The following is a 27,236-nucleotide window of genomic DNA, read 5'->3' on the forward strand; positions in this document are numbered from 1 at the left end:
ATTGCCAGGTGCAATGAGTAATTGTATCTAAACATGGCTTTAACAGAAGAGAACCAGTAAAGCATGCTTACCAAGCAAATTAACAATGACAAAACTATCTGAAATAATCAATTTTCCTTAAAAATTTAGTGTTAGCCTACATTTATACTGAAATGGGTCCTTGTACTCTAAGCCCAAAGCACTTCTACATATAGTCAGAATACCATTAGTCTATATTGAAGGTTTGCAGGATTAAATGCTATTTGTGTCTCTCACATAGCTCAAGGGTATGCATATGGTCAAAGAAGGTAATAAGTAAGGTAATGCTATATAAGAATGTTTGTCATAAAATATACTATTATACTTTGTTTATTCATACACTAATATTAATGATAAAGCATACTCACACAAATAATATGAATATGGGGCTTGCAATGTAAAGCTGGTACACTTGCTAGTAAGTCAGATTTTTGTGAGCATTGTTGGACCTTGAAGTTGATATTATCTGAGCCATGTTACCCTCTTATTTAACATGTTCTCCTCTCAAAGGTAAGGTGTGCATGGGACAAGAAAAAGGGAGGAACATCTATTTATGGCTAAAACAGAAATAGTTGGAACACAGGATTTCAAGAGTGGAAAGGTGGAACATTTGTCAACTTTTTTCATGAGGCCAGCAAAACTTGGTCTCAAAACTTGACAAAGATACTAAAAGATAATAACTTCAGCAGCTAACTTCTCTCCTGGTCATAGATATAAATAAATAAAATATTAGCAAAATGAATCCAGTGACATATGAAACTAATTTTATATCAAAACTAAAGTTTATTTTAGGAGTGTGAAGTTGGCTTAATACTTGAAAATTGATGTTATTTACCACATAAGCATTGCAAAGGAGAAAAAGCATATAATTATATCAATGGATACAGAAAATATTTGATAAAATTCAACACCCATTCATGGCTAAAATAAAATAGACTCTTAGTATTTAAAAATATATGAGAAACATGATTTTTAATTGTGAAAATATTGAAAGATATCCTACCCAGCATGGGGAATGAAACAATGAAATCAATTATTACCATTTTTACTTAACATTGTACTAGGAGTCACCAATGCAATAAGCTAAGAAAAGTAAAAGTATAAGAATTGAAAAAGAAACAAATAATGTGTGTGATGTGTTTACATAGAGAATATAAAGAATCTTCAGATAAACGATTAAAATTTATATTAAAATTCAGTGATTCAGCAAGGTCATTGAAGACAGGTCAATATTAAAAACATAATTGCATTTCTATATATCGTCAATGAATAACTGAAATTTGAAATATGAAAAAAATTAAAAGAGCATCAAAAACAGTAAATTCCTAGAAGTGAAATGCAAAATGTCTAACCAGAATACTAAAAAACAAATAAACAAACAAAAAACAAACAAACAAAAAACCCTTACTGAGAGAAATTTAAAAAGTCCTAAGTAAATGAAGGGAGATACTTTGCTCATGGGTTGAAGGATGCAATCATATATGACTTTCTTAGAGGAAGAAGTAAATATATAATTTTTTAAACAGCAGGTATGGGAAGAGACATTAGGTGTTTCATGTATCCAATTTGAATAGTCCAGATCAGTATAAGATTGTAGAGTGCTCACTAAGTATTGGGAACTTGAAATTTAGAGGTGAATAAGATGCAGTGCATACCCTTGAGAACCTCAAGAGGCATGGTGTATGTGTATATAGGGAGGGTGGCCACTTAACACAAATTCAGTACTATCATACAGTGGAATTAGTGAAGCAAGTAGAATGTATATAGTGCTACAGAAGCACATGAGAGAAGGGTACATTCTACCAGGAGTTGAAGGGATTGAAGAGACGAGAAGATAGCATTTGTTCTGGTCTTTAATACATGAATCAGGATTTTCCAAGTGGACAGCGTGTGTGCGTGTATTTATTTATGTGCACATGTAGGGGTTTGACTCAGCTGGGAGGGTGTGGGGATACCAGGCAGAAGGATTTGCATGAAAAATAGCACGAGAGTGATAATTTCTACTTTTTGGGGAGACTGTATCTATGTTACTACTAAGACATAGGCTGGGAGTATTTTAATGGCTTCAAGTGAGGTTAGAAAGGTGGGCTAGGATTTGTTATGAACTTTCAATGACCTCTGTTAATGAACTTTTCTATCCATGGGATACTTTTAAAAATGGAGTGTGCCTAAGAATTATTCTACTATGTGTTTAACATGCAGATTCCAAGGCCTTACCTCCAGAAATTCTGAGAGGCTCAAATTGACCTTGATGGCTCCTGAACAGCAATGTCCCTTGCAGATCCTAGCACAAATAATACATTTGGGGTGGGAGACAGCAGAGGAATCTGAGGCAAGAAGGGAAATGAGGAAATTATTGCAATATCTCAAGTGAGAGATGACTGTAACAAATCGCTTCTCTCATAATTCACATTTTTGTGGGTCTAGGAACTCCCTTAGTGGTGAGTGTGGGAAGCTAACTCTTTTGGTGATTTGTAGCCTCCAGTGCCCAGCATTGTGCCCTATCATTCCATACCTGGCACTTGAACGAATAAAGGAGTTGCCCTACCCACCTTGGCAAACTTTTGGGGGCATGTGTGTATTATTTTATGGTATTCTCCATCTTCTCTTGATTTCTCTTCTCTCATCGTGGATTTGGTAACATCACCTTCCAGGTGACAGTGCCCCCAGGTGTCCCTGAACCTTGCCAGGCTCAGTTGGGTGTGTCCTGGCCTGTTCTATGCTGTTCAGTTTCTCTATCTCTCTGTTTCTGTCTGTCTCTTTAAAAGCTTTTCTGAAAGTATTCTCCCCCAGTGAAACTGGTCAACCAGTGAGTGTGTCCAGGACACTCTTACATCAATTGCCTCCTGCTGGGAAACATGTTAAGATGCAATAATGATGAAAGAATAAATAAATCTGAAGGTTAAAATTCTGGTAACTATTCACTGATGTGCCTAGCTTCATTTCCTGGTACATAAGTGTTCAAAGAATAATAGAAGAATTAACTATATGAATGAATGAATTAATTTGAAGACAGGCAAGCCTTCGAGCAGGCTGAATATTATCCCAGAAAACCAGCAGAAAATCTACTCCAAAGGCAGTGAGTGAGACAATGAATTCCAGCAGTGAGGCTGCAGGTGCCTCCTGCCCAAGGCAGTAGAAACAGCTGTTAGCAAGGTAAACCAGAAAGCCAGGGGCAGAGGGCATTCACCACAGCCTGCCACCTGCTCATACATGCCCTCCAAACTTTTGGAAATGACAACTTATATTTGTGGCTGGAAATCATTTAGTTCATGGAGATGTACAGAGTTGGGTTTCAGATATTCTCTAAGATTTTGGTATCCAACGTTGGTTCTTTGGATCTAAAGATGAAATAATGAAGATGTAATCCAGGACAAAGCCCTGCCTCTGGGGGAAAAATATATGCATAAGATCACAATTTAAGTGCTGGAGATGGGAGGGGTTGTCATGCCAACTCTGGGCAGAGCCAACTTGGCCCGTACAGGAAAGAGCAGCCAAGGAGGCCTGCATAGGATCCCAGCATCCACAGAGCCCAGCTTTCACAGGAGAAGCTCGAAACCCCCAGGGGGCTTCTGCTGTGCATTCTCCGTGGCAAATTCAGGAAAGGGATTAAGTTAGAGTTTCTTCCTCTTCTCCCTGCTCCACAATTTAGACATTGATATGGTAAAACGATCATTTGAAATGAAAACCCCTCAATGAATATTTAACTTTCTCTGTTTTGCCACAAATTATTTTAACATTCCTTGGAGCCTCTATTCCCCTTCTTATTTTAAGAAATTTCACATTTCAGTGTCAAAACAATTCCAAGAAGAAGGAATAGTTTACCCATAGAGCCTGGATTTGGGAAGCTAACCTGTTTTGCAGCCAGACTCCTGTGGTTGGGGTGTTTAGGGTCAGTTTTAATGCACTGAGTCTTGCATCAGCCTGGGGTTTGGTTTCCCATTTCAGAGCATACCTCTAATTTCAAATAGATTTTTCTTTTGTTGTTGTTAATCCTTACCCAAGGATATCTTTTCCATTGCTTTTTAGAGAGAGTGGAGGGGGAGAGGGGAGAGGGGAGAGAGAGAGAGAGAGAGAGAGAGAGAGAGAGAGAGAGAGAGAGAGAGAGAGAGAGAGAGAAAGGAAACATAAATGTGAGAGAGACACATCCATTGGTTGCCTCCTGAAAGTGCTTGACAGGGGCCTGGGGATTGAACTTGCAATCCAGGTATGTGCCTTTGACCAGGAATTGAACCCACAACCCTTCTGTGTGCAGACCGGCACTTGAAACAATCGAGCAACCTGGCCAGGGCCACAATGATTTTAAAGTTACCTATCTTTGGTATGAGTTTGCACTCCCTTAGCAAGTTATTTGATTTCTCTTGAATTTACTTGTGATCTTGGAAATTTTTCTTGACCAATATGAGCCTCAATTTCTCTAACTGTAAAATGTAGACAATATTGCTAGCTTCCTGGTGAGCTTGCCTTGAGGATGTCATTAACTTTATGTGTCAAGCACTTAGCACAATACCTAGAACACACCAGTCACTCAATGAGGTTGGCTATCAACTTTGTCTATTCCTTCTTCATAGAGATGCTGAGCCAATGCAATACTAAATATAGAAAATTAGTTCTCTTTCATGGAGAAAACATTTATATAAGGTTCTAATGTGTGCCCTCAAAGCCCATTTCACATTGTATTATACTTAGTTACATAAGTATGTGCATGTGTGTGCGCCTCCTCCTTTATTAGCCTGTATTCCTTCTGGGCAAAATGAAGTCTTACTAAGCTTCAGAGGCCTAGCGACCATCATGGAGCCAAACACATGTTCACATTTAATAACCATTATTGAGGTAAAAGCCAAAGTGCAGGAGTCAGAAAGGCCTGGGCTTTCATCCTGTGTTGTCGATTCTTTGGCAGGTTAATTCTCTGAGTGCTGAGGCTCTCACTGTAAACTGAAGATAATGATGCCCACCACGCTGAGTTGTTCTAAACATTAAGGAGGCAGTGGTTTGCAATGTTTAGTCAGGCACTTGGCTTACAGGGTATGTGCTAAATAAATTATAATTTGTAATGATTAAGGAAGAAGTTGAGAGTGTATCATTTTTTAAAACCATTACATGCTTTTCTCTCCATTGTATAGCCACTTCATTTTTATTGATATGCAGAACCTTGTCAGAGCCCAGGGTGATGGAAGGGAGCTTTCTTCCTAGGATGAGAGATGAGAGCGCTGAGTAACACACTGCCTCTATAGGATCTTAGGGTCCTTGGTGTCCACCAGTGAACTATCTAACACCAACCTTCTACTCCAGGCCCAGTTAATCTGATAATGCCATCCCACTGTTTTAAATCATTTCATGACAAGCCATTGTTCTTGGAAGAGATAAAACTCCTCAAGGCCCCACATTGGCTCCTATATACCTCCCCCTTCTTCTTAAATCACTCTCTCTCTTCTAGTCATATCTCCTTCTTTTAGCTCTCCCTGCCACAGGACTTCTGCACATGTTGTTGCATCTGTTTAGAATGTTCTTTTAGTCCCTCATTGACGCGTTAACTCCTATTCATCCTTCAGATCTTAGCCTAAACTTTGCTTCTTCAGGGAAGCCTTCCCCAATCAATCTGAAGTGGCCAAATTCTAATATTATATGCTCTCCTTGCATTGGGTACCTACCTTTGTATTGTTCTTTTCAGCCACAGTTTTATATTTGGCAATTTTTCACCCAACTGGGATCTTACATTTCTTTGTATCATTATTTGATTACTGTCTTTCTTAGTCCATTCGGGCTGCTATAACAAAATATCACAGACTGGGTTGCTTAAAGACAGCAAACATTTATTGCCACAGATCAGGGTTCCAGCATGGTCAGGTTCTAGTTAGGGCCCTCTCTCTGGTTGAACACTTCTCACTGTGGCCGTATCTAGTGGAAAGGAGTAGGGAGCTCTGAGTGGTCTCTTCTATAAGTGCACTAATTCCATCCATGGCAGCTCTATCCTTATGACCTAATCACCTCTCAAAGGCCCCACATACTAATAAATCAAATTTGTGAATTTTGGGAGGATACAAACATTCAGACCATAGCACTGTCTATCTCCTGCATTGCACAATGGGATCCATGAAGTAAAAGGCCTCTTTCTCTTTTGCACATTATTGTATCACACACATATTTAGCTGGATTACGATGACTGGTCTAGCCCTACCAGTTATTAAACTGCCAACACAGTTGCATACCAATAGGCCAATAACTGACTCCTGAAGCTCCAGTTGCCCTAGTTGCCCCATTCACTCAAGTGAAATCCCTAGACTTCTCTAAAATCTAGCAACAAAAGGAGTAAGTCCTGGCACAGTGAAGCCCTTCAGAACCCTCCTTTGGCACTTTGGCTAGCTCCCATGTCAGGCCCAAGTCTTACCAATTCTTGACTATTCAATTATCACTACGCATTGTTCATAGTAACACAGAGCAGTGACATGGTCAGTGTTTGATAAACATTTGTTGAATGCAGGTGATGGTCACTGAAAGGAGACATGGACATGGCTGCAGAGTGAGCCTCAGTTTGTCCTTCAGCCATGGCTCTGGTTGCACACCTTGCTCCTTTATTCAAAAGGGTGCCAGGAGCATCTCTGCCAGAGGACTTTCTTCTGACTGTGAGCACCATCCCAATAATGGCTGGGTTTTAAGGCCTAGGATTTAAACCAGGAAATGCTGCAGTTAGTAAATTAGGGGAGATGAAAGACTCAAGGACACATTGAGATTCTCTCCTCCTCCAAATCTCCAAAGTTTGCTCCATGATGGATGAGTTGACAGGAGCAAGGAGAAATGCCTCTCTGCCATCTCTGTTTATGCCAGCCCTTTTATTCCCTGCATAAAATAGTTAAATGTTGAGGCAGTTTAACACATTTCTTTGTTTCTTGGGTCAGGAAACAGGGCAAACTCAGAGCCATACCTAGGGTTGTAGAAGAGAAGGCAAAATGCATTATAGTGTTAGGCTGATGTTGGAAAAGTGTGCTAATTATGAAGGTGAAGACAGACTGCAAGGAAGGAATTCAGGTTGTACCTCAAAGGAATCTCTATTTCACAATTCCATGGAAGCAAAGTCCCTTTCCCTGATCCCTGCTGACCTGTCTTGGCATTTGGGTATCCTACAAAGGCTTGCATTGAAGCAAGGGAGTGGCTGCCCCCAGCTCTCAGGGCTCAGCCTAGGTTGACAAGCATGAGGAGAAGTGGTTGGAAGACACAGGAATAAAGAAGAAGCTTTCAAAAATCCAAAAACAGCATCCATGAAACCATACTTGAATTTTATTCTTTCATTTATTAATTATTTTGAGTGGTGATAAAAAATGTAAATAACATACAGTTTTTGTTCTCAAGGACTTTAATTTTGAAAGGAAGACAAAAAGGCATAGAAATAATAATTTCAAGTAGCATAGGGAAGAGTCAAGTGCTTGAGGAGTTTAGAAAAAAATCACTTTCTATAGCAGCAGATGATGTTCATGGGGAATATGCCATTTGGTGTTTGAGGGTGTGTAGGACTTAGACATAGTACGGGAGAAGAGACTGTTTTTTTAGCAAGTGTTTAGCAAAGGAGTGGTCTGATCAGAGCTGTGATCTGATCAGAGCTGTGATGTAGTATGCTAGGTAGGCTGAGAGTGGGAGGTGAGAGAAATGTAGGATAAGAAGAGACAATCCTGCCCTTACTGGTTTGGCTCAGTGGATAGAGCATCGGCCTGCGGACTCAAGGGTCCAGGGTTCGATATCAGTCAAGGGCATGTACCTTGGTTGCGGGCACATACCGGGTAGGGAGTGTGCAGGAGGAAGCTGATCGATGTTTCTCTCTCATCGATGTTTCTAACTCTCTGTCCCTCTCCCTTCCTCTCTGTAAAAAATCAATAAAACACACACACACACACACATATATATATATATATATATTAAAAAAAAGAAGAGACAATCCTATTGTTTGGGGTCACAGTGACTGAAGGACTGGAAAGGTGCTGGATGGCTGCAAAGTTGCCTACTCACAGGCTTTGGAACGTGATTAGTCTTGGGAGGCAGCAATGGTGACGGAAGTAGTTAAAAGGGGAATCTGAAGTTTAGGTGAAAGTCTGAAAGGATAACAGAGAGATAATCATAAGTCTGACATGTTAAAGAAAGAAAAAATAGGTTAAGAGGTAACATTGAGTTTGGTTTAGTTTTTGCTGAACCTAAGAAGTTAACAGGATGGATGATGAAGACATATAATGAACAGTTAGAGTGAGAAGCTGAGTGTGAAGGCCAGGCCTGCGCTACAGATTTGGGGGTGAAATATATGAAGATGAAATGAAGCCACAGGCAGTGATGAGAATGTTCAAGAATAGACTCTGGAGATAAATTGGGCAGTGAGGAGGTACTGACAGCAACCCCAAAGAAAATAGGCATAGTGATCTGAATCCCCTGGGCACCAGTGGTTACTGACTTTGAATGCAGCAGCCAAGGAGGGTTGGCGTGGGGGGTGAGTTGAGAGAGGTACATCTGCTGAAGGTGTGAAGGTTACTTTTGGAATCTAGGCTGTGCCTAGTCCCAGTTCGCTGAAGACTTTCCTGGTTTTAGCATGGAAAGTGTCACATCTCAGGAAACCTCCTAATTCCCAGGCACACTGGAACAATTAGTCACCCTAAAACTGTCGTCAAACCTCTCTGATTAAAACTCCTACCATAAGTAACTTTTCTTGCCTTCTTATCTGAGGGTCAAACCTTTTCTGTTGAGGTAAATGTGCAGGAGAAGGGCACCCTTGTCCATAGGCTGCTCTGAAGCCTGCTCTGTGTCTAAAGGATGAAGTTTTACTTGGATGAGTCTGATCAAATCTGTCCCCTAAGGGCTGATGTTCATACCTAAAAGTAGCAAAATGTCACCTGCTTGTAATATGGGCCTTGGTAATGGGTGAGTGACAGAAGAGACATAAGGGAACACCAGGAAATGCTAGGTTTGATATGTTATTCAAGGCTTCAACTTGAAAGGAAACTGAAAACATGTGGCTCTCAGTCCTAGCACATGTAAATAAGCTGAACTTAATGTAAGTAAGCTGTCAACTCTCCTAGTTCTTTCATGGGTAGTGGCTCTTATGACAACCCTTGTCAAAATGATCTACTGAGGAACACACTGATGCTTGTGAAATGCTCGCCTCCAAGCTAACCCATGTAGGAGAGCCAAAAGGAAAAAAAGTTAAGACCAGAGTTACCATATGACCCAGCAATCCCTCTCCTAGGGCAGTGGTCGGCAAACTCATTAGTCAATAGAGCCAAATAGCAACAGTACGATTGAAATTTCTTTTGAGAGCCAAATTTTTTAAACTTAAACTTCTTTTAACGCAGGGGTGGGCAAACTTTTTGACTCGAGGGCCACAATGGGTTCTTAAACTGGACCGGAGGGCCGGAACAAAAGCATGGATGGAGTGTTTGTGTGAACTAATATAAATTCAAAGTAAAGGAGCGGAGGGGAGAGCAAGAGAACCCTCCGCTCTTTCGGCTCCGTGGGCCGGATAGAACAGCCGAACGGGCCGGATCCAGCCCGCGGGCCGTAGTTTGCCCACGGCTGTCTAACGCCACTTCTTCAAAATAAACTTGCCCAAGCCATGGTATTTTGTGGAAGAGCCACACTCAAGGGGCCAAAGAGGCGCATGTGGCTTGTGAGCCGCAGTTTGCCGACCACGGTCCTAGATATCTACCCAAGAAACTCAAAAACAGTTATTTGCAAAGATATATGCACCCTTATGTTCATTGCAGCATTATTCCTGGTGGCCAAGACATGGTGATAACCAAAATGTCCTTCGACAGAGGATTGAATAAAGAAAAGGTGAAATACTGCCATTTGAGACAACGTGGATGAACCTTGAGAATATTATGCTAAGCAAATTAAGCCAGTCAGAAAAAAGCTAAGAACCATATGATTTCTCTCACATGTAGGATATAAAGCTGAAACTCATAGACACAGATAAGAGTATGCTGGTTATCAGAGAGAGGAGTGTAGGGTGTTGTGGCGGATAAAGGTGGTGATGGAAGATGATTTGACTTTGGGTGATGGAACACACAATGCAATATACAGATAGTGAATCATAGAAATGTACACTTGAAATCTATATGATCCTATTAACCAATGTCATTCCAATAAATTAAAAAATAATAATGTCGAACTCTTGCTTCAAAGGAATAAAAATCCATTCATGAGATACAAGTGAATATACCTGAAACAATTAGAGAACAATGTTTTAAAAAATATGAAAAAGCTTCATGTTCTGAGTCATAAAAGCAGGTGCTTGAGGCATTCAGAGAGGGGATAGGTGTTGATTGGTGAAGCCCTCGAGGGCTTCCTGGAGGCAGGGGTTACTTTGGCTGGGTCTTAAAAAAGAAAGAGGAAGTAGTGTCCTGGCAGAGTCACAACATCAGTGAAGATTCAAACCTCTTTCTCCGGTAGGGCCCAGTTTCGCCTTTATCACTACTCTGTTTTATCACTAACAATTGTGTTTAAAACATGATAGATTGGTGCGAGGCCAGAGAACAGAAGTTTCAACTTGCTTCTCTCCCTGGCAGTCACTCCCAGATTAATGCTAGGAACTCTAGTTTTGTTTCTCACTCAATTTCCAAACTCTCAATCAGCCACATGCCATTAGGCAGATAGTAGTGTCATGAGTTTTCATATTATATTAACGATGATGTTTATCTCTATTTCTTTTTTTCTCCCTCTCATATATTTGCTGGGGCAGGGGAGTTGGAACAATTTCTCTCAGAATTGTTTACTTTCCTACTACAGTCAAATGAGATATGATGGACTTTATTCTTCATCCTGTCAGTGTCTCAAATTATATCAACAAAAGGCACGGGATTCAGTTTGATCCTGTTTGGCTAATGTTTCTGTGTGATCTAATGTTTAGGGAGTGACACTCTTAGGCCCTCAGCTGGGCCAAATGGACTTGAATTGGATAGCGTAGGCTTAAGTTTAACATCCTAAAAGGCAAAAGCTAAGAGCCCTGAGTGACTCACTCAGATTTCTTTGTGGGGGTTCAGTTTGTAGCACTTCCTTGGTAAAGCAAACCTCTTTGAAAGATATCACAATCATTATGTACTTACTTTTTGCAGAAAAGGGGAAATGCAGTTGGACATGTAGCTATTGGAGGAAGGCTTGAAAATAGGGAACAGTTATGCAAAGGTTAGTGGCAAGATCCTGCTTGGGGGTAAATGGGGATGGTGATAGGGATATGAGGGAAAGTGTTGGGGCAAGACCGCCCCCCTCTTTGAAGGCAATGGAAAGAGTAAGCTGAAGCTCCAGGGCACTTGAGACATAGTGATGAAATACCGTCTACTCTTTATGTGTGTCTTTCACTGAATTTTCACAGTTGGGCAGATGGTATAGTTCCTCTTTGAAGGTGATGTCCCAACTTTTATGTTGATATAGTGTGGCAGACATGGAGAAATGTTAGATGGAAGGAACTCTGGGGTGTCTTGACTCAGGGGCTGCTTGAAAACCAGCATGGCCAATTTCCCTGCTTTTGACATTGGGAATGTATACTGTCCTATTCACGCTAAGTGCTTGAGATGTAATGAATATTTGTTGATCATATGAACCACTCCCTGAGGCTCACTACAGAGCTATTTCTTGAGGGAAAGCAAATGAATAATGTACTTACCCTTGTCTTGACAGTCTTTATCATAAAAACTCTCAAACATAAAAGCCAATTAAATCTTTCAGCCATTTCAGCTGCCCATCACCACCTTCCCCATCACCCCGACTCCAGAATTAAGCATGTTCAGGTGAGGATAACTTGCAATATCTCAAAACATGACAGAGACATGGGTCTTTGATCTAAATGTGTTATTAAGCCAGCTTTTTTAGCGAGTCCCATTCATGTAGCTGTAGGTGCAAAGGGTGAATTAGAGCTTTGCTTGCTATGGGGAAAGGCCCCCTTTCTTTTACTGCAGGAGTCTTCTTGCTACCACATGTATTCCTGTCTAGAAATTCCTGCATAGAAGAGATGCTGAGACTTGGTAAGTTGTATATGCCTATCTATTCAGAGTTATGGTATCACTTTGTGGATGCTCTTGTACTGCTCTTCAAGTTTGTGAAAAGTCCTGTTTTCACCACCTCAGGGAGACCATACCAAACATTTGGTAAATTTCTGCCTGAGTCTCTTTGGAGGCTTTTATGGATGAAAGATGAATGGTTCACAATCTTACCATTCTTGGACCTGGGTGGTAAGGTTTTCTTTGGCTCAAACACACACACACACACACACACACACACACACACACACACACACACACACTTGCACCCACATGGTGGAAGTGGGGGAAATCCCTGACTGAGATATAGAAATATTGTTGAAAGTTTCTCTATATACATAAATAACACCTAAAATAGATTAAATATGTAGCCTCACAATAGTTAGAGATATAACCTTGACCAAGTCAGTTCTGACTTAACCACCAAGAGCTTCCATTTAATTCTGGCTAGATTTAGCTCATATTTGTGTTGACATGGAGTGCACATGAGTATGTATGATGGCCTGGCTCTTGCATACAAACCTGAACCAGAATTGAAAGTTCTGTTTTGAAGTTTAGTGACTGGGCTCAGACTAGCTACATGAATAGCACTGAAGTCATGTACAAATTTTGCAGAGAGAGTCCGTGTTTTTTCAGTAAATGCCAAACAAAATAAGCTCATGATTTCGGGTTTGTGCCTAAAGGCCTTCCTAGAACTTTTTCAAATAAGCTTGATCCCATTGGCCTGAAGTTGCCACACAGGTGGCACTTTGGCCAGGTTATATTATCTTTCAGGAAATTTATTTACTTCTAACAGAACAAAATGTAACATACCTCCAGTGCCTGAGGGTATCTACTTAGCAGAGTATCATATCAATGAAAATGAATCTCTCCCTTTAGCAACCTTGGACTGTAAAGGAAATGCAGAGAACAATGCCTCCAAAGGCTGCCAGCCCCAAAGGATGAGTCTTGTCTGTTGTGGAAAGAAACATCCTCCCTGTCTGGGTGTCTGCTTTTATTAGGAATCATATATTTTTCTTTGTGAACTTGTGGCCTAATAATAAACTACCTGGCTATTACATCAATTTCCTATCCTAAATATTTCACCTTGGCCAGCTGTGAGTAGGTGTGCCTCTGCTAGAGGCCTCAGCCTGTTGCCTACTCTACCCGTGAGCATTTGATCTAGACCAGTGGTCGGCAAACTGCGGCTTGCGAGCCACATGCTGCTCTTTGGCCCCTTGAGTGTGGCTCTTCCACAAAATACCACGGCCTGGGCGAGTCTATTTTGAAGAAGTGGCGTTAGAAAAAGTTTAAGTTTAAAAAATTTGGCTCTCAAAAGAAATTTCAGTCGTTGTACTGTTGATATTTGGCACTGTTGACTAATGAGTTTGCCGACCACTGATCTAGACCACTGTGAGCGCCCTTCTGATGCCATTTTTGAACCCATATGGCTGGCTGAAATGTAGATGGCAAGGAGCCTAAAGAAAATTTTACTCCCAACTGCCTTCACTAGGTCTGGTTTTGACCGGTATTTATGCTCTGGGTCACATAGGATGGATTCTCCATGAGTCCAATTCGGTCAACAGGGCATCCTTTCTATGTGAGGATGACTGAGCTGTTCATGGATTCTACTTTGCTCTGTGCCATTCACTGGAAGGGCGGGGGGAGGGGGGTCCCGTGTAAGTCGCAGAAGCCCATGTAGACTACCAAAAGGCCTTAAATTAATTTCCTTTCTATTCCTTTCAGGCCAGTCTGTGTGCCCCTCAAGTGTGCATATCCGACCCAGTTCTTGGTAACTTTTCCTGTTAGACTCTCAGAGACCTGAAGACTGCTTATGCTGTTCCCTCCACCTAGAACAATCTTTGCTAACTACCATTCTTATGGCTGGATTCTTCTTTTCCCTCAGGTCTGTTTTTCTTGAAGGGTTTTCTCTGATTAAGCTACTACCACATTGTTTGCAACTTTCTATCAGAGCACTTTGTTGATCTTCTTTGAAACACTTATTAAAATTAGTTATGATGGATATGTGCACTGTCTTTCTCTCCACTTAAAAAGTAAACTACCAAATATATATTATTTATTCTTTATATCTGGCACTTATCACATAGTAGGTTGTCAATAAATATACATTGGTTGAATTGATGAATGAAGCTACTGTCAGTCCCTAAAAATGACCAGAAGCACGCTTTAGTTTTCCCAGAAAAGATCAGAAAACAACTTTGCCTCTTCTTCTTGGTGAATCAGTAGAGTAGAGAGAAGAGTTAGCATAGAGGGAATAGCAAGATTCTTCCAGCATAAATTTCATTGTTGTCCAAGAAAAATATTAGTAGACTAAGCTAACACCTTTGTGCCCGGACATGCCTGCCCCTACCAGCCACCTTGCCAACATCTCCCATTCTGCCGTGCTGGGAAGCTGGTGCCAGAGCCCCTGTTTCCCTGTATGGTTAACTATTAGAGTTGACTGGAGAATTGCTGGCACATTATTTACCCCCTGGCATCCTCTCAGCAAGGATTAATCATCCCCATGAGATTTGTTTATGTGCTTACCTGATTTTGATAATTCTTGGTGCCTTCAGCAGGAGCAAGTGCTTTGCATAGAGCTCACAGAGGTCCAGGATGTTTCCCTTAAGTTGCTCTTAGTACCATCAATCTGGCTCTTCCAAACCTAATCCAATCTTTATTAAATGGCTACAGTGTAAATAAATGGTGGTAATGACGGTGTTCACTAAGCCATTTGAAGAATTCCTTACATTAGGTATGCCTACAGGACTCAGGCAGAAAATACAAATGGAATGAATTGTTGGACTTGGGTGTATTTGAGAGAACATGCCCAGTTTAAGGAGGTCAGTGGCCACTCAAAGTTGCCTGATTAGTGGTAGTCGAGAATGAGGAGCCACTGTTGCCAGATCCTTTGATTGTTCAAGAGAACATGGAAACCCAGATTTGTCATGTGACATTTCCCAACATTTAAATCACGCTATTGGTCAAAAAAGATCCAGCTAGGTCTTAAAATAGCTCATAATAACCAATTTGTAATATTGATTTGCATCTGGAATGCAGATTTATGTATGAACATTTTAGTTCAACTAGAAACCATGTGGGCTAATTGTGTGGGCTTTTCGGCAGCCATGTATCAGTTCATCTCTTGTGGTGCTGATGGAGTTCCATTCTCAGCTACTATGTGTCACTGTCTCTTCTCCAGTGACCCTTTGTCCTCCAGAAAATTCACCTGACTTATTGTTATACGTAAGGTGGTGGGTCTCACAAGATGCCCCCACAAATCACTCAGAGTCCTGTTATTGTTTTGAACACTTCTGGATTCATTTTCTCTTCCTTTCTCTCTGCCTTTGTGTGATTCTGGCTTCCCTGAATTCTGCTGTAGGAACTCCTTCGCTTTTTCCTATTTCATCCATTCTCCTGACATCCTGGCAGAAACTGGTTAGTTGTTTACAAAAATTGCTTATTTTTCTTCCTGGGTACATGACTAGATTGCATTTCCTAGTCTTTCCTGCAGTTAGATTGACCTGTGGAATTTGCATGGACCCAAACTACTTCCTGCATACAGGACTCCCCCCGCCCCCTTGCCCTTATCTTTTCTCCTCCATTGGCATGATGCAGTTAAGTGTTGACTATGGAAGACTTTTGGATCCCTGCATTTCTACTTGGGGGAGAGCTGCCTGCTGAAATCTTCTACTTTACAGGAGTGAGAAATGAACTGCGACTGCATTCGAGTTATTATCTGTTTTGGCATGTGATAGTGACTATTTATTAGATACTAGAGGCCTGGTGCATGAAATTTGTGCATTGGGGGGGGGTGTCCCTCAGCCCAGCCTGCACCCTCCAATCTGGGACCCCTTGAGGGATGTCTGATCACCCGTTTAGGGCAGTTGGATAGCCCTCTCACAATCCAGGACTGCTGGCTCCCAACTGCTTGCCTGCCTCTGCCTGATTGCCCCTAACCGCTTCTGCCTGCAAGCCTGATCACCCCTAACCACTCCCCTGCCAGCCTGATCAATGCCTAACTGCTCCCTGGCCAGCCCAATTGCCCCTAACTGCCCTCCCCTGCAGGCCTGGTCACCCCCAACTGCCCTCCCCTGATGTCCCGGTCACGCCTAACTGCCCTCCCTGCTGGCCTGATTGCCAACAACTGCCCTCCCCTGCAGGCCTGGGTCCCCCCCAACCATCCTCCACTGCAGGCCTGGTCCCCCCCCAACTGCCCTCCCCTGCAGGCCTGCCCCTCCACTGCTGACCTGGTCTCTCCCAACTGCCTTCCTCTGCTGGCCTGGTCACCCTTAACTGCCCTCCCTGCTTGCCTGATCACCCACAACTGCCCTCCCCTGCAGGCTTGGGTCCCCCCCAACTGCCCTCCCTTGCTGGCCTGGTCTCCCCAACTGCCCTCCTCTGCTGGCCTGGTCACCTCTACTGCCCATAACTGCCCTCCCCTGCAGGCCATCTTGTGGCAGCCATCTTGTGTCCACATGGGAGCAGCCATCTTTGACCACATGGGGGCAGCCATCTTGTGTCTTGGAGTGACGGTCAATTTGCATATTACTCTTTTATTAGATAGGATATGCTAGATTATAAAAGCAACATAAAATCAAGGAGATTGTCCTATTTATCTTTTTTTTAGCTGTATTCCCAGAACCCTAGCATAGATGCAGACACACCAGAAGTGTTCAATAAATGCTTCTGGAATGAAAGAATGAATGAATGAATGAATCTCCATAGAACTTCAGAGCTGGTAGGGACATAGATATCACACATCCCAGTCCTCATATTATAACAAATGAAAAAATGGAGACTCACAGAGAGGAAGTGCCTTGTCCACGGCCAAAAAATCTAGTTGATTCCAGAACAGAGTTCCACAAACAGGGAGCCCCAGTTTGCTGTATTTTACCATCCCATGCTTCCCTCCATAGCAACTATCAGCAACTGCTAAGGAAATAAAAAGAAAATCTGATGCCTTAATTTCTAACATATCAATATCAACTGGAATGCATTGCATAATCACACAGTTCACATGTGAACTATGCTATGCATGGGCCAGACTGCTTTGCTGGTGCTTTATGAGGAACCCCTTTGTAATTCATATAGCAAAAGACCAGTAGACTGTCACTTGATTTGCACCTTAGAAAGTTAGGGAGGGTACTGCAACAAGTGGATTTAAACAGGATTTGGCAGAAAGGGTTGGATCTGGTTTGGGGGATAAAGTCTAGAAGTATTAGGCTGTGTATACTGGAGCTCAGAGTCAGCAAAGGGTGCCGTATATAATTGTGGTGGTCTTAGTCAAACTGATGCACAGAGTTGGGAAAGGGCTGTTGGAAGCTTAGCCAAAAAAGGGAAAGGTGTATAAAAAGGTTCAAATATTATATTGGATTGTTGGTGCTTAGATCTCTTATTTGAATGAAAACAACAGGGAAATATCAACTCCATTTCAGTTCTTAAACATTCATGCAGAACACCTCTCCCCACATTACACAGCCTTATCCCACCCCCACCGTTGACAATCTGTCAGTTTCCCACAGAGACCTTTCAAAGCTCAGCTTTGTGATGGAATATATAAAAAAAAAAATATTCTTCTAGGGCCCATTACTCTATGGTTCTGGTTGTATGAATCCATAATTCTGTAACGTAGTTGTTTTAACTGTCTTTCAAAAGCAGGCATATCTTGAAAAGTCCTGGTTGTCACATGAATCCTCATGGTGGCTCTGACTGTGCCTGTCATGGAGCCCGTCTGGATGGGCAGGTCGAGGCGATGGAAGAAACACTCATGCTCACTGTCCTGGAATAGGGTTTGGATGAGTTGGGACTCCATGCAATCAATACATTGCCAGCTTCTTCATCTAGAAACTAACATTGATTTAAGAATTCAAAGTAGTGGGAGATGCGAGATAAGCATTTTATCCCAAAAGTTGCTTTGTACTTGCAATGCATGCTTTTGAGGGTACAATGACTCCATTTTTTGATCAGAATGAAAAGCAGTGATTTGGAACCCTGAGATATGAGGGATATATCTCCTCTATTTCATGTCCAAGAAAAACATTAATAGACTAATTTTAGGGCCAAAATCAGACTGGTTTTTAGTGGATTGGCATTTTCGCCCCAGTGTGGTTATGTACAAGTCCTCTGTCACCTGCCACAGCTTGCCCAAGTCAAGGACCATGCTCCCATAAAGTGCAGTCTCGCCTCTAGAGAGGCCTCCCCAAGACAGCATAGGCAGGGACACCTGGGATTGGTGCCATTAAAACTATCACACATGGTTGCTTTACTCCTAAGACTAAATTAAATGCAGAGTCCAACGCTGCGAGTCTGAGAGGCTGTGTTAAGGGAACCCTGCTCTGTCCCTTTCCTAGGAGGATGCTCTCATAAGCATACTGTTTGTTGAATTAAGTGCATAAAAAAGGTAGCTTACCAGAGCCTCAGAATCATTAGGACATTCCTAAGAGGAGCATCTGAAAAGGTAAGCATAGTTGAAACTGGAGAGGGAAGTACAAAACGGGAAGTGGGTCTAGGAAATGCTGTGGAAATATTTCCAGTGGCCAGTTGCTCTGTGCTTGTAAGTATCATGTCACGTGTCCTGACTTGTTTAATGGGGGTGGAGGGTAGGGTAGGGAGGACAGAGGAGTGAAGAACAGGATATTAGGAATCATAATTTAGAGGAAGTTTTCATATTTGATTTTTAAAAAACAAATTGCATACCAAGTTAACACATTGCATAGAAAGTTAATACATTGCATAGAAGGAAAGGGGAAATCCCTCCCTTCCCAGTCGTGTCATTGTGGTATTGAGCAAATTTGTATTTCTGCAACCACAAGGGGATATAAACAACTCTTCTCTCTAAGTATGGGACAAAGCTGCTGCTCCCCACACCTTTCTGAGTTGCCTCAGAGTTTTTACACACACTCTCTGCTCTTCCCCATCCAACACAAGCTGCAGCACTACAGGATTGGGCAATGGCCTTGCACACTTTCGAGTCCTGCTGGTCATTTTGCAATTATGAAATGTAATAGATGGCATCTGCGTCAAGGTCTGTCCTGAGCCTTCCTGTTGGGTGGAGCTCTCAGCAGCTCTTTAGCTGTTCTTTTGAACTGGTACTGTCCAAAGTGTGGAAATAAGCATCTGAACTTATTTTCACCTTATTTACTTTCAAACATTGATTTTTCTTTAAAAGAGTCAAGTAGAAAGAAAAAAAAAATGTATATTTCCCCACCCTCACCTCATGACAAAGCACTACAGACTTTCCAGGGTTGTCTGCATTTGGGCACAGACCAAGCTTGAGAAGGTTGAGCCGAAAAGGGGGAAAACAGTTTGTGAACAGTTTGTGAGAGTTATGAGCACATGGAGGGAGGGTTTATTTTTAATTAGGGGCTTATTCAGAATGGAAATCTGAATGTAATCTGAACTGCTGCGTGCACTCTGGTGGACACTAAGTGAGGGAACAATGGGAACCTCTGTGGGAACTTTATCTGAACTGCAACTCTGTTCTCCGTACCGTAGTTGTCCAGGTAACTATATTGTCGGGTGCACTGACTTAACTGTAAGGGAGTTCTTAGATACATGGGAGGGAAATTGTATACAACCCCCCACCCCCAATGATGGGAGGTGGGGGGAGAGTGAGAGAGAATGAATCGCTGTTGCAGACTGAAATGCCTTTTGTCTCCCTGTATTAAATATTTGTTTCCAAATCTGTAGCCAGTACCTAGAATTATCCTTTCTCTTCCTTCTCCTGGACAGGCGAATCTTTTTTTTCCAGTGCACTCTCCTGGTTCCTGATCATCTAACAGCTTCTGGGAAGACCAGTTAAATATTTAGACTTGGAAATGCTCCTGCTGCTTCTGCCCTCCATAGCAACAAGCTGCACGTGGTAGCCAGTCATAAACCCGAGTAAACATATTTTCCTTTCTGTCTTGAAAGTTCACATAACTTTCTTGACCTACTTTGTATACACTAAGACTAGAGCCAAAAATGTACTTTGCCTCATCAGATAGGGGGTTTGCCTGCCTGGTCCTAACTCTTTTCTGTGTATCAATATTTCTTGGCAGAGAGACTTCCATTAATACTGCTGTCTTGGGATTGGAGATGAAAGCCCCCGACACTTAGCAATAGATGAGCTAAGTCTAACAGAGAGAATAACTTATTGATTCAGGGGTTTGGGTGAGGATGATAAACATATAGTTACACTTTGCTTAAATCCAATCCTCTTGCCTACCCTTCTCTCCTGTTGAAATGGATGAGTTCTGTTTAAAAAATATGGACTGTGAAAAGATAGCATAATAAGACATCATTTGAGAGAAATCCATTAGTGGGCAGACAAACCTTGAGAAGGATTAAAAAGTATAATTTTCAGGATTGTTGTAAATTTATCAAACAATTTTCTTCTAAGGAGCACTGGGAAACATTCACAACCAAATTTGATAGAATTCTTTCTCAAAGATCTAAGTGGAAATTCGGTATGAGTTCTGGGGAGAAGGGTCTGCCCTTCTCTTGGGGAAGGAGGTAAATAAGAAGGCACCCTTTGATGTAGTATAGGGATGGGGAGGAGAGGAAAGGGATGTTCAAAGAGAAGACTCAGCATACTTTTAAACATTATAAAAGTTTTATTTAAAAAATTGTTATTTTATAACTTATTTTCAGTGGACTGGGGCCAATTTTCACTGGATTGGGATAGGTAGAATTAACTGTAATTTTTAAAAAAGTACTAGAGGAACAAAACACTGCCCTGAGGAAGGAGGGGAAGATTATGAGCACATTAATCTATTAACAGATTTTTCTATTTATGAAATATAAAAAGTTTCTCACGTTATTGCTCTTTGCACAACTCAAAAATAATTATTGTCCCTTGTATGTGAGAAAGGTGGGTCTGAAAAAGGTATTCCAGATGTGAAATTCAGATTGTCTTGGCAGGTAATTCAACTAAAGCAGCCGTGGGCAAACTACGGCCCATGGGCCGGATCTGGCCCGTTCGGCTGTTCTATCTGGCCCACGGAGCTGAAAGAGTGGAAGGTTCTCTTGCTCTCCCCTCCACTCCTTTATTTTGAATTTATATTAGTTCACACAAACACTCCATCCATGCTTTTGTTCCAGCCCTCCGGTCCAGTTTAAGAACCCATTGTGGCCCTCGAGTCAAAAAGTTTGCCTACCCCTGAACTAAAGGCATTTTTTTTTCCCTATAGTTTTTCAAGTCACTCTCCACTCAAGGAACAGTTTGTTAAATTACTAAATATAGGTCACATTTATGTCTAAATAAATAATATAATTCACTTCTTTTTTTTTTTTATTAAATAAATCTTTATTCAGATTATTACAATTATTTCTCCTTTTTTCCCCCATAGCTCCCCTCCACCCATTTCCCACCCCACCTTCTGCCCTTACCTACCCCCCACTGTCCTCATCCATAGGTGTATGATTTTTGTCCAGTCTCTTTATGAACCCCCCCATACCCCTTTCCCCCTGAGAATTATCAGTCCACTCCCTTTCTATGCCCCTGATTCTATTATATTCACCAGATTATTCTGTTCCTCAGGTTTTTAATTCACTTGATTTTTAGGTTCACTTGTTGATAGATATGTATTTGTTGTTCATAATTTTTATCTTTCCTTTTTTCTTCTTCCTCTTCTTTAAGAATACCTTTCAGCATTTCATATAATACTGGTTTGGTGGTGATGAACTCCTTTAGCTTTTTCTTGTCTGTGAAACTCTTTATCTGCCCTTCAATTCTGAATGATAGCTTTGCTGGGTAGAGTAATCTTGGTTGTAGGTTCTTGCTACTCATCACATTGAAAATTTCTTGCCACTCCCGTCTGGCCTGCATAGTTTCTGTTGAAAAGTCAGCTGACAGTCGTATGGGTGCTCCCTTGTAGGTAATTAACTGTTTTTCTCTTGCTGCTTTTAATATTCTCTCTTTGTCTTTTGCTCTTGGCATTTTAATTATGATGTGTCTTGGTGTAGTCCTCTTTGGATTCCTTTTGTTTGGGGTTCTGTGGGCTTCCTGGACTTGTAAGTCTATTTCTTTCACCAGGTGGGGGAAGTTTTCGGTCATTATTTCTTCAAATAGGTTTTCAGTATCTTGCTCTCTCTCTTCTTCTGGCACCCCCATAATTCTGATGTTGGTACGCTTGAAGTTGTCCCAGAGTCTTCTTACATTATCTTCAACTTTTTGGATTTTTTTTTTTGCTTTTTGCTTTTTCGGTTGAGTGTTTTTTGCTTCTTTGTATTTCAATTCTTTGACTTGATTTTTGTGTTCCTCTTGTCTGTTTTTGGGTCTCTGTATAATATTTTTTATTTCAGTCAGTGTATGTTTAATTTCTAGTTGGTCCTTTTTCATCTCTTCGAGGGTCTCGTTATATTTATCGGCCTTTTCTAGGATATTCTTAAAAAGCCTTATAACTGTGGTTTTGAATTCTATGTCCAGTCGTTTGTTTTCCTCCATTTCTTTTGTTTGTGATCTGATTCTTAGACGCCGCATTTTCACTGCTTCCCTGGGTTGGTAGATTTGTGTGCTAGGTTTCCAATTTGGCCTAGTGGGTCTGCCTCCCCAGTTAACCTGAGGTGGACACTCTTGGTGCACCCCTTTGTGGACTGTGTGTACAGCCTTGTTGTAATTAAGTCTTGATTGTTGTTGGTGTAACTGGGAAGAATTGACCTCCAGGCCAGTTGGCTGTAAGGATCAGCTGTGTCTATGCTGGGAGAAGTCCGGTGCTGGAGACAGCCTTATAGGATTAGACTTGCCAAATTGCAATAGCCTCTGTGCTCAGCTTGGATGGGGTGGAGTCTCAGTCTTGGCTTCCCGTCAGCCTTGCCCTTGCGCGCACGTGTGTGCCTTCAGTCCTCTGCCTTCCCGGCTCCCGATTCTCCGCCCGAGAGTCCAGACTCCCCCCACAAGAGCGTGGGTCCCCAGGGGCTCGCCTGGAACTGGGGTTCACTGCAGTCAGAACTGGGGCTCACTTCAGTCAGAACTGAGGTTCAGTGCCGTGAGGAGCCTCTCACTCCCTTCCGCTAGGGAAAGCCTGTGGCAGCCTCCGCAGCCTTTGTGCTCACTGGCGCGTGCGCGCGGACTTTCAGTCCTCCGCCTTCCCCGGCTCCTGAGTCTCCGCCCGAGAGTCCAGACTCCCCCCACAAGAGCGTGGGTCCCCAGGGGCTCGCCTGGAACTGGGGTTCACTGCAGTCAGAACTGGGGCTCACTTCAGTCAGAACTGAGGTTCAGTGCCGTCAGGAGCCTCTCACTCCCTTCCACTAGGGAATGCCTGTGGCAGCCTCCGCAGCCTTTGTGCGCACTGGCGCGAGCGGACTTTCAGTCCTCCGCCTTCCCCGGCTCCTGAGTCTCCGCCCGAGAGTCCAGACTCCCCCCACAAGAGCGTGGGTCCCCAGGGGCTCGCCCGGAACAGGGTTTCAGTGCAGTCAGAACCGGGGTTCAGTTCGGTCGGGGGCTCCCTTCCCCCTTCCGCCAGAGAAAGTCAGCCAGGCTCTCAGCCGCCCTTCCTCTCTGCGCGCACAAAGACCCTTTGCCGTACCTCCAATTCTCTGTGAGCTTTTCTCTATCCTTCTAGTTGTAGAATTTTCACTCAGTCAGCTTTCCTGCGGTTCTGGATGGTGTCCGTTCTGTCTTTTAGTTGTAGTTTTGAAATTGTTGTGCGAGGCAGCAGTTTAGGTGTTTACCTATGCCGCCATCTTGGTTTTCCTAATTCACTTCTTTATTCCCAACCAATTCTGTGTTAACATGGTCCCACAAAATGAATATCTTTGTTTTTTTGGGTGATCTAATAAAATAATACTTTCAAAGTATCTAGCTCGAATATTCGCTTTTGCCACCACTGGGCCCATACCAGAGGGAGCTAGCTGAACCAATCTCAGAGCCTCATACTTGGTGCTCAGTAAATATGAGCCCAATAAAGGACATCTCATAGGTCAATTTAAGGACATCACCAAATGGTTGCATTGAATCAGACAAATCAGGAAGGAACAGCTGAGGAATTTAGAACCTCCTAAGAAAGAGATGTAAGTAAGCAGTGGGAATTCACAGGATATACTTTGTATCCGCTGCTAATCCTATCTAATAAAAGAGTAATATGCAAATTGACCGTACCTCTGCTACACCCACCAGCCACACCCACCAGCCAATCAGGAGCGAGTATGCAAATTAACCCAACCAAGATGGCTGTGGCCATGGAGCGAGAAGGAGGCTTGGGTTTTCCTGGCAATAGAGGAAGCCAAGCTCCCTGCACATTCTGGCGGGCCCTGGACTCCACTCAAGGCTACAAAGTTTCAATTATAGAAGATAAATAAATCCCAGATACCACAGCCTCCATTTGGATCGCTGGGGGGCATGGCCAGCCTGCAAACCACCATAGGCCCCTCTCTCAGGCCGCCCCACACCCCAAGGGAACCCCCACCCTAATCCGGGACACCCTTCAGGGCAAACCAGCCGGCCCCCAGCCCCACCGGTGCACCAGGCCTCTATCCTATCTAATAAAAGAGTAATATGCAAATTTACCATCACTCCAACACACAAGTGGCTGCCCCATGTGGTCAAAGATGGCTTCCCCCGTGCCGTGTGGACACAAGATGGCCACCACTGATGGCCAGCAGGGGAGGGCAGTTGGGAGGGACCAGGCCTGCAAGGGAGGGCAGTTGGGGGTGATCAAGCCTGCAGGGGAAGGCAGTTGGGGGGGACCAGGCTGGCTGAGGAGGGAAGTTGGGGGCAACCAGGCCTACAGGGAAGGGCAGTTGGGGGAGACCCAGGCCTGTAGGGGAGAGCAGTTGGTGGGGGGACCAGGCCTGCAGGGGAGGGCAGTTAGGGGTGACCAGGCCTACAGGGGAGGGCAGTTAGGGGCAAACAGGCTGGCAAGGGAGCAGTTAGGCATCAATCAGGCTGGCAGGGGAGTGGTTAGGGGGTGATCAGGCTGGCAGGCAGAAGCGGTTAGGGGCAATCAGGAAGGCAGGCAGGTGAGCAGTTGGGAGCCAGCAGTCCTGGATTGTCAGAAGGATGTCCGACTGCCCATTAAACGGGCAGTCGGACATCCCTCGAGGGGTCCCTGATTGGAGAGCGTGTAGGCTGGGCTGAGGGACATTCCCCCCCCCATGCACGAATTTCGTGCACTGGGCCTCTAGTATTAAAATAACATCTGATAAGATTTTTAAAACTTAAACTCTTACTCTTGGTTTTAAAAATACCACATTAATAAACTACACTTTGATCTATAAAGTGATTCTTGAAATGTTTCTGCATTTTCCCAAATATGCAACCCCTAAAACTCTTCAACTGAGTTTTTCAGAAATAGAACCTGCCCTTGGTTTCGGGATCAGTGTTGGGCTTTGTTGAAGTCTCCATGGGTTGTGATAAGGTATCATTTAGATGGCCAGCTTGTGTGCCAAGGAAAATGGAATTTGAATTCAGGCTGTTGGCAAGCCAACTTGTAAGGGTACAGCTGTGATAAATTCAAGAGGAATGTAGTAACAATTATGAGAACTGAATAGGGTTGAAATTAAGATGGCTTTTTTTCTTTTTTTTTTTACATTGTGGACATGATAACATGAATGAGGAAGCTTGTTGGGGAAGGAATGTCCAGTTGTTAAAGAAATCTGTGCAGACATGACATGCTATATGGATTTTTAGTTTTGTGCTTATGTTTTCTCATCGTGATGAAGTCTAGAACCTTTTTTGTTTAATAATGAACTTATTTGGAGTAAGGTTTGAACATGATTTGTGAGTAATACCACTCCCAAAAGTGGCCATTGTTTGATTTTTATTTAACTTGAAAGCCTGTGAGAGTTTATTTTTGCCTTTTAAGGACAGGAATTACTAGGCTCAGCCTTTAATTGTCATTTCCGGAGAAAAGCTTTCTGTTGTTACAATCCCCATTGACCAATAAATAATGTAGGGCCACTCAACTCTTGGAGGCAACCCATCTCTTTCACCCTAAGATTTCCTTGAGTCCTTGACCAAAGATTCTTCAAGGAACAAGACAGAACCTGAGGCCAGGAATGGTTTCCTTGTGATGTTTCTAGGAAGATACACTTGGTTAAGAAAGCCAGTGTGTGAAACAATAGCTCTCAAATCTACACTAATAAAAGAGAAACATGCAAATTACCATCACTCTGCTATGCCCAACAGCCAATCAGAGTGGGTATGCAAATTAACCTGAAACTATGGCAGCAGCCCCACCCCCCACTGCTTCGGGCCTGTGGGGGTCAGAGAAGTCGGGCGGGCACCAGCGCCTGAGGCTGCCTGCAGCCAGGGAGACCAAGAAGCCGCCTGCCCCGTGATCCCAGGCCTCAGCCAGCTGCAGAAGCTGCCCGCCCCATGTCCTCCCGCCCCACGTTCTGGGGGAGACGGAGAAGTCAGGCACCAGCGCCTGAGGCTAGCTGCAGCCCGGGAGAAGAAGAAGCTGCATGCCCTGTGATGTGATCCCAGGCTACAGCCAGCTGGAGAAGCCACTCTCCCCATGTCCGCCTGCCCCACGTCCTGGGGGAGACAGAGAAACCGGGCCCCAGCACCTGAGGCTGGGTGCGGCCTGGGAGGCAAAGAAGCTGCCTGCCCCATGATCCCAGGCCGCAGCCAGCTAGAGAAGTCACCCACACTGCATCCCAGGGAAGATGGAGAAGCCGCCCACCCTGCGGTCCTGGGCACCAGCACTTGCCCACCATCCCCTGTGGCTGCAGCCGGCCTGGGCGCCTATGGCTGACCAGAGGGAGGGAAGCCCGGATCCCGGGTACCTGTGGTCCGCTGGAGGAGGAAATCCTGGGTCCTGGATGTGGGGCCGAGGTAGAGGTGGTTAGGGGCAATCAAGACAGCAGGGGAGCAGTTAGGGACAATCAGGCTGGCAGGCAGAAGAAGTTAGGGGCAATCAGGCAGTCAGGCGGGCAGTTAGGAGCCAGCAGTTCTGGATTGTGAGAGGGATGTCCGACTGCTGATTATCCCCTGAGGGGTCCCAGATTGGAGAGGGTTCAAGCCAGGCTGAGGGACACCCTTCCCCCTCGCTCCCCCCTCCGCCCCCATGCATGAATTTCGTGCACCGGGCCACTAGTTTAATTATAATAAAAATAAAGCTGATCTAATTTATTGAACTCCTCTTAAGTTTCCTATAACTTTATATAATTTATCTCTTAATTTTATACAATTCCTGTAAGGTAGTTGCTTTTTTTGCCATTTCATGCATAAAGAAGCAAAAACTTGTAAATGTTAGCTATCTTGCCTAAGACTACACTGCTAATCTGCCACCAGAAACTTGTCCT

Source organism: Plecotus auritus (genome assembly GCF_963455305.1).
Source record: "Plecotus auritus genome assembly, chromosome: 1".
In the NCBI taxonomy this organism is placed as follows: Eukaryota; Metazoa; Chordata; class Mammalia; order Chiroptera; family Vespertilionidae; genus Plecotus; species Plecotus auritus.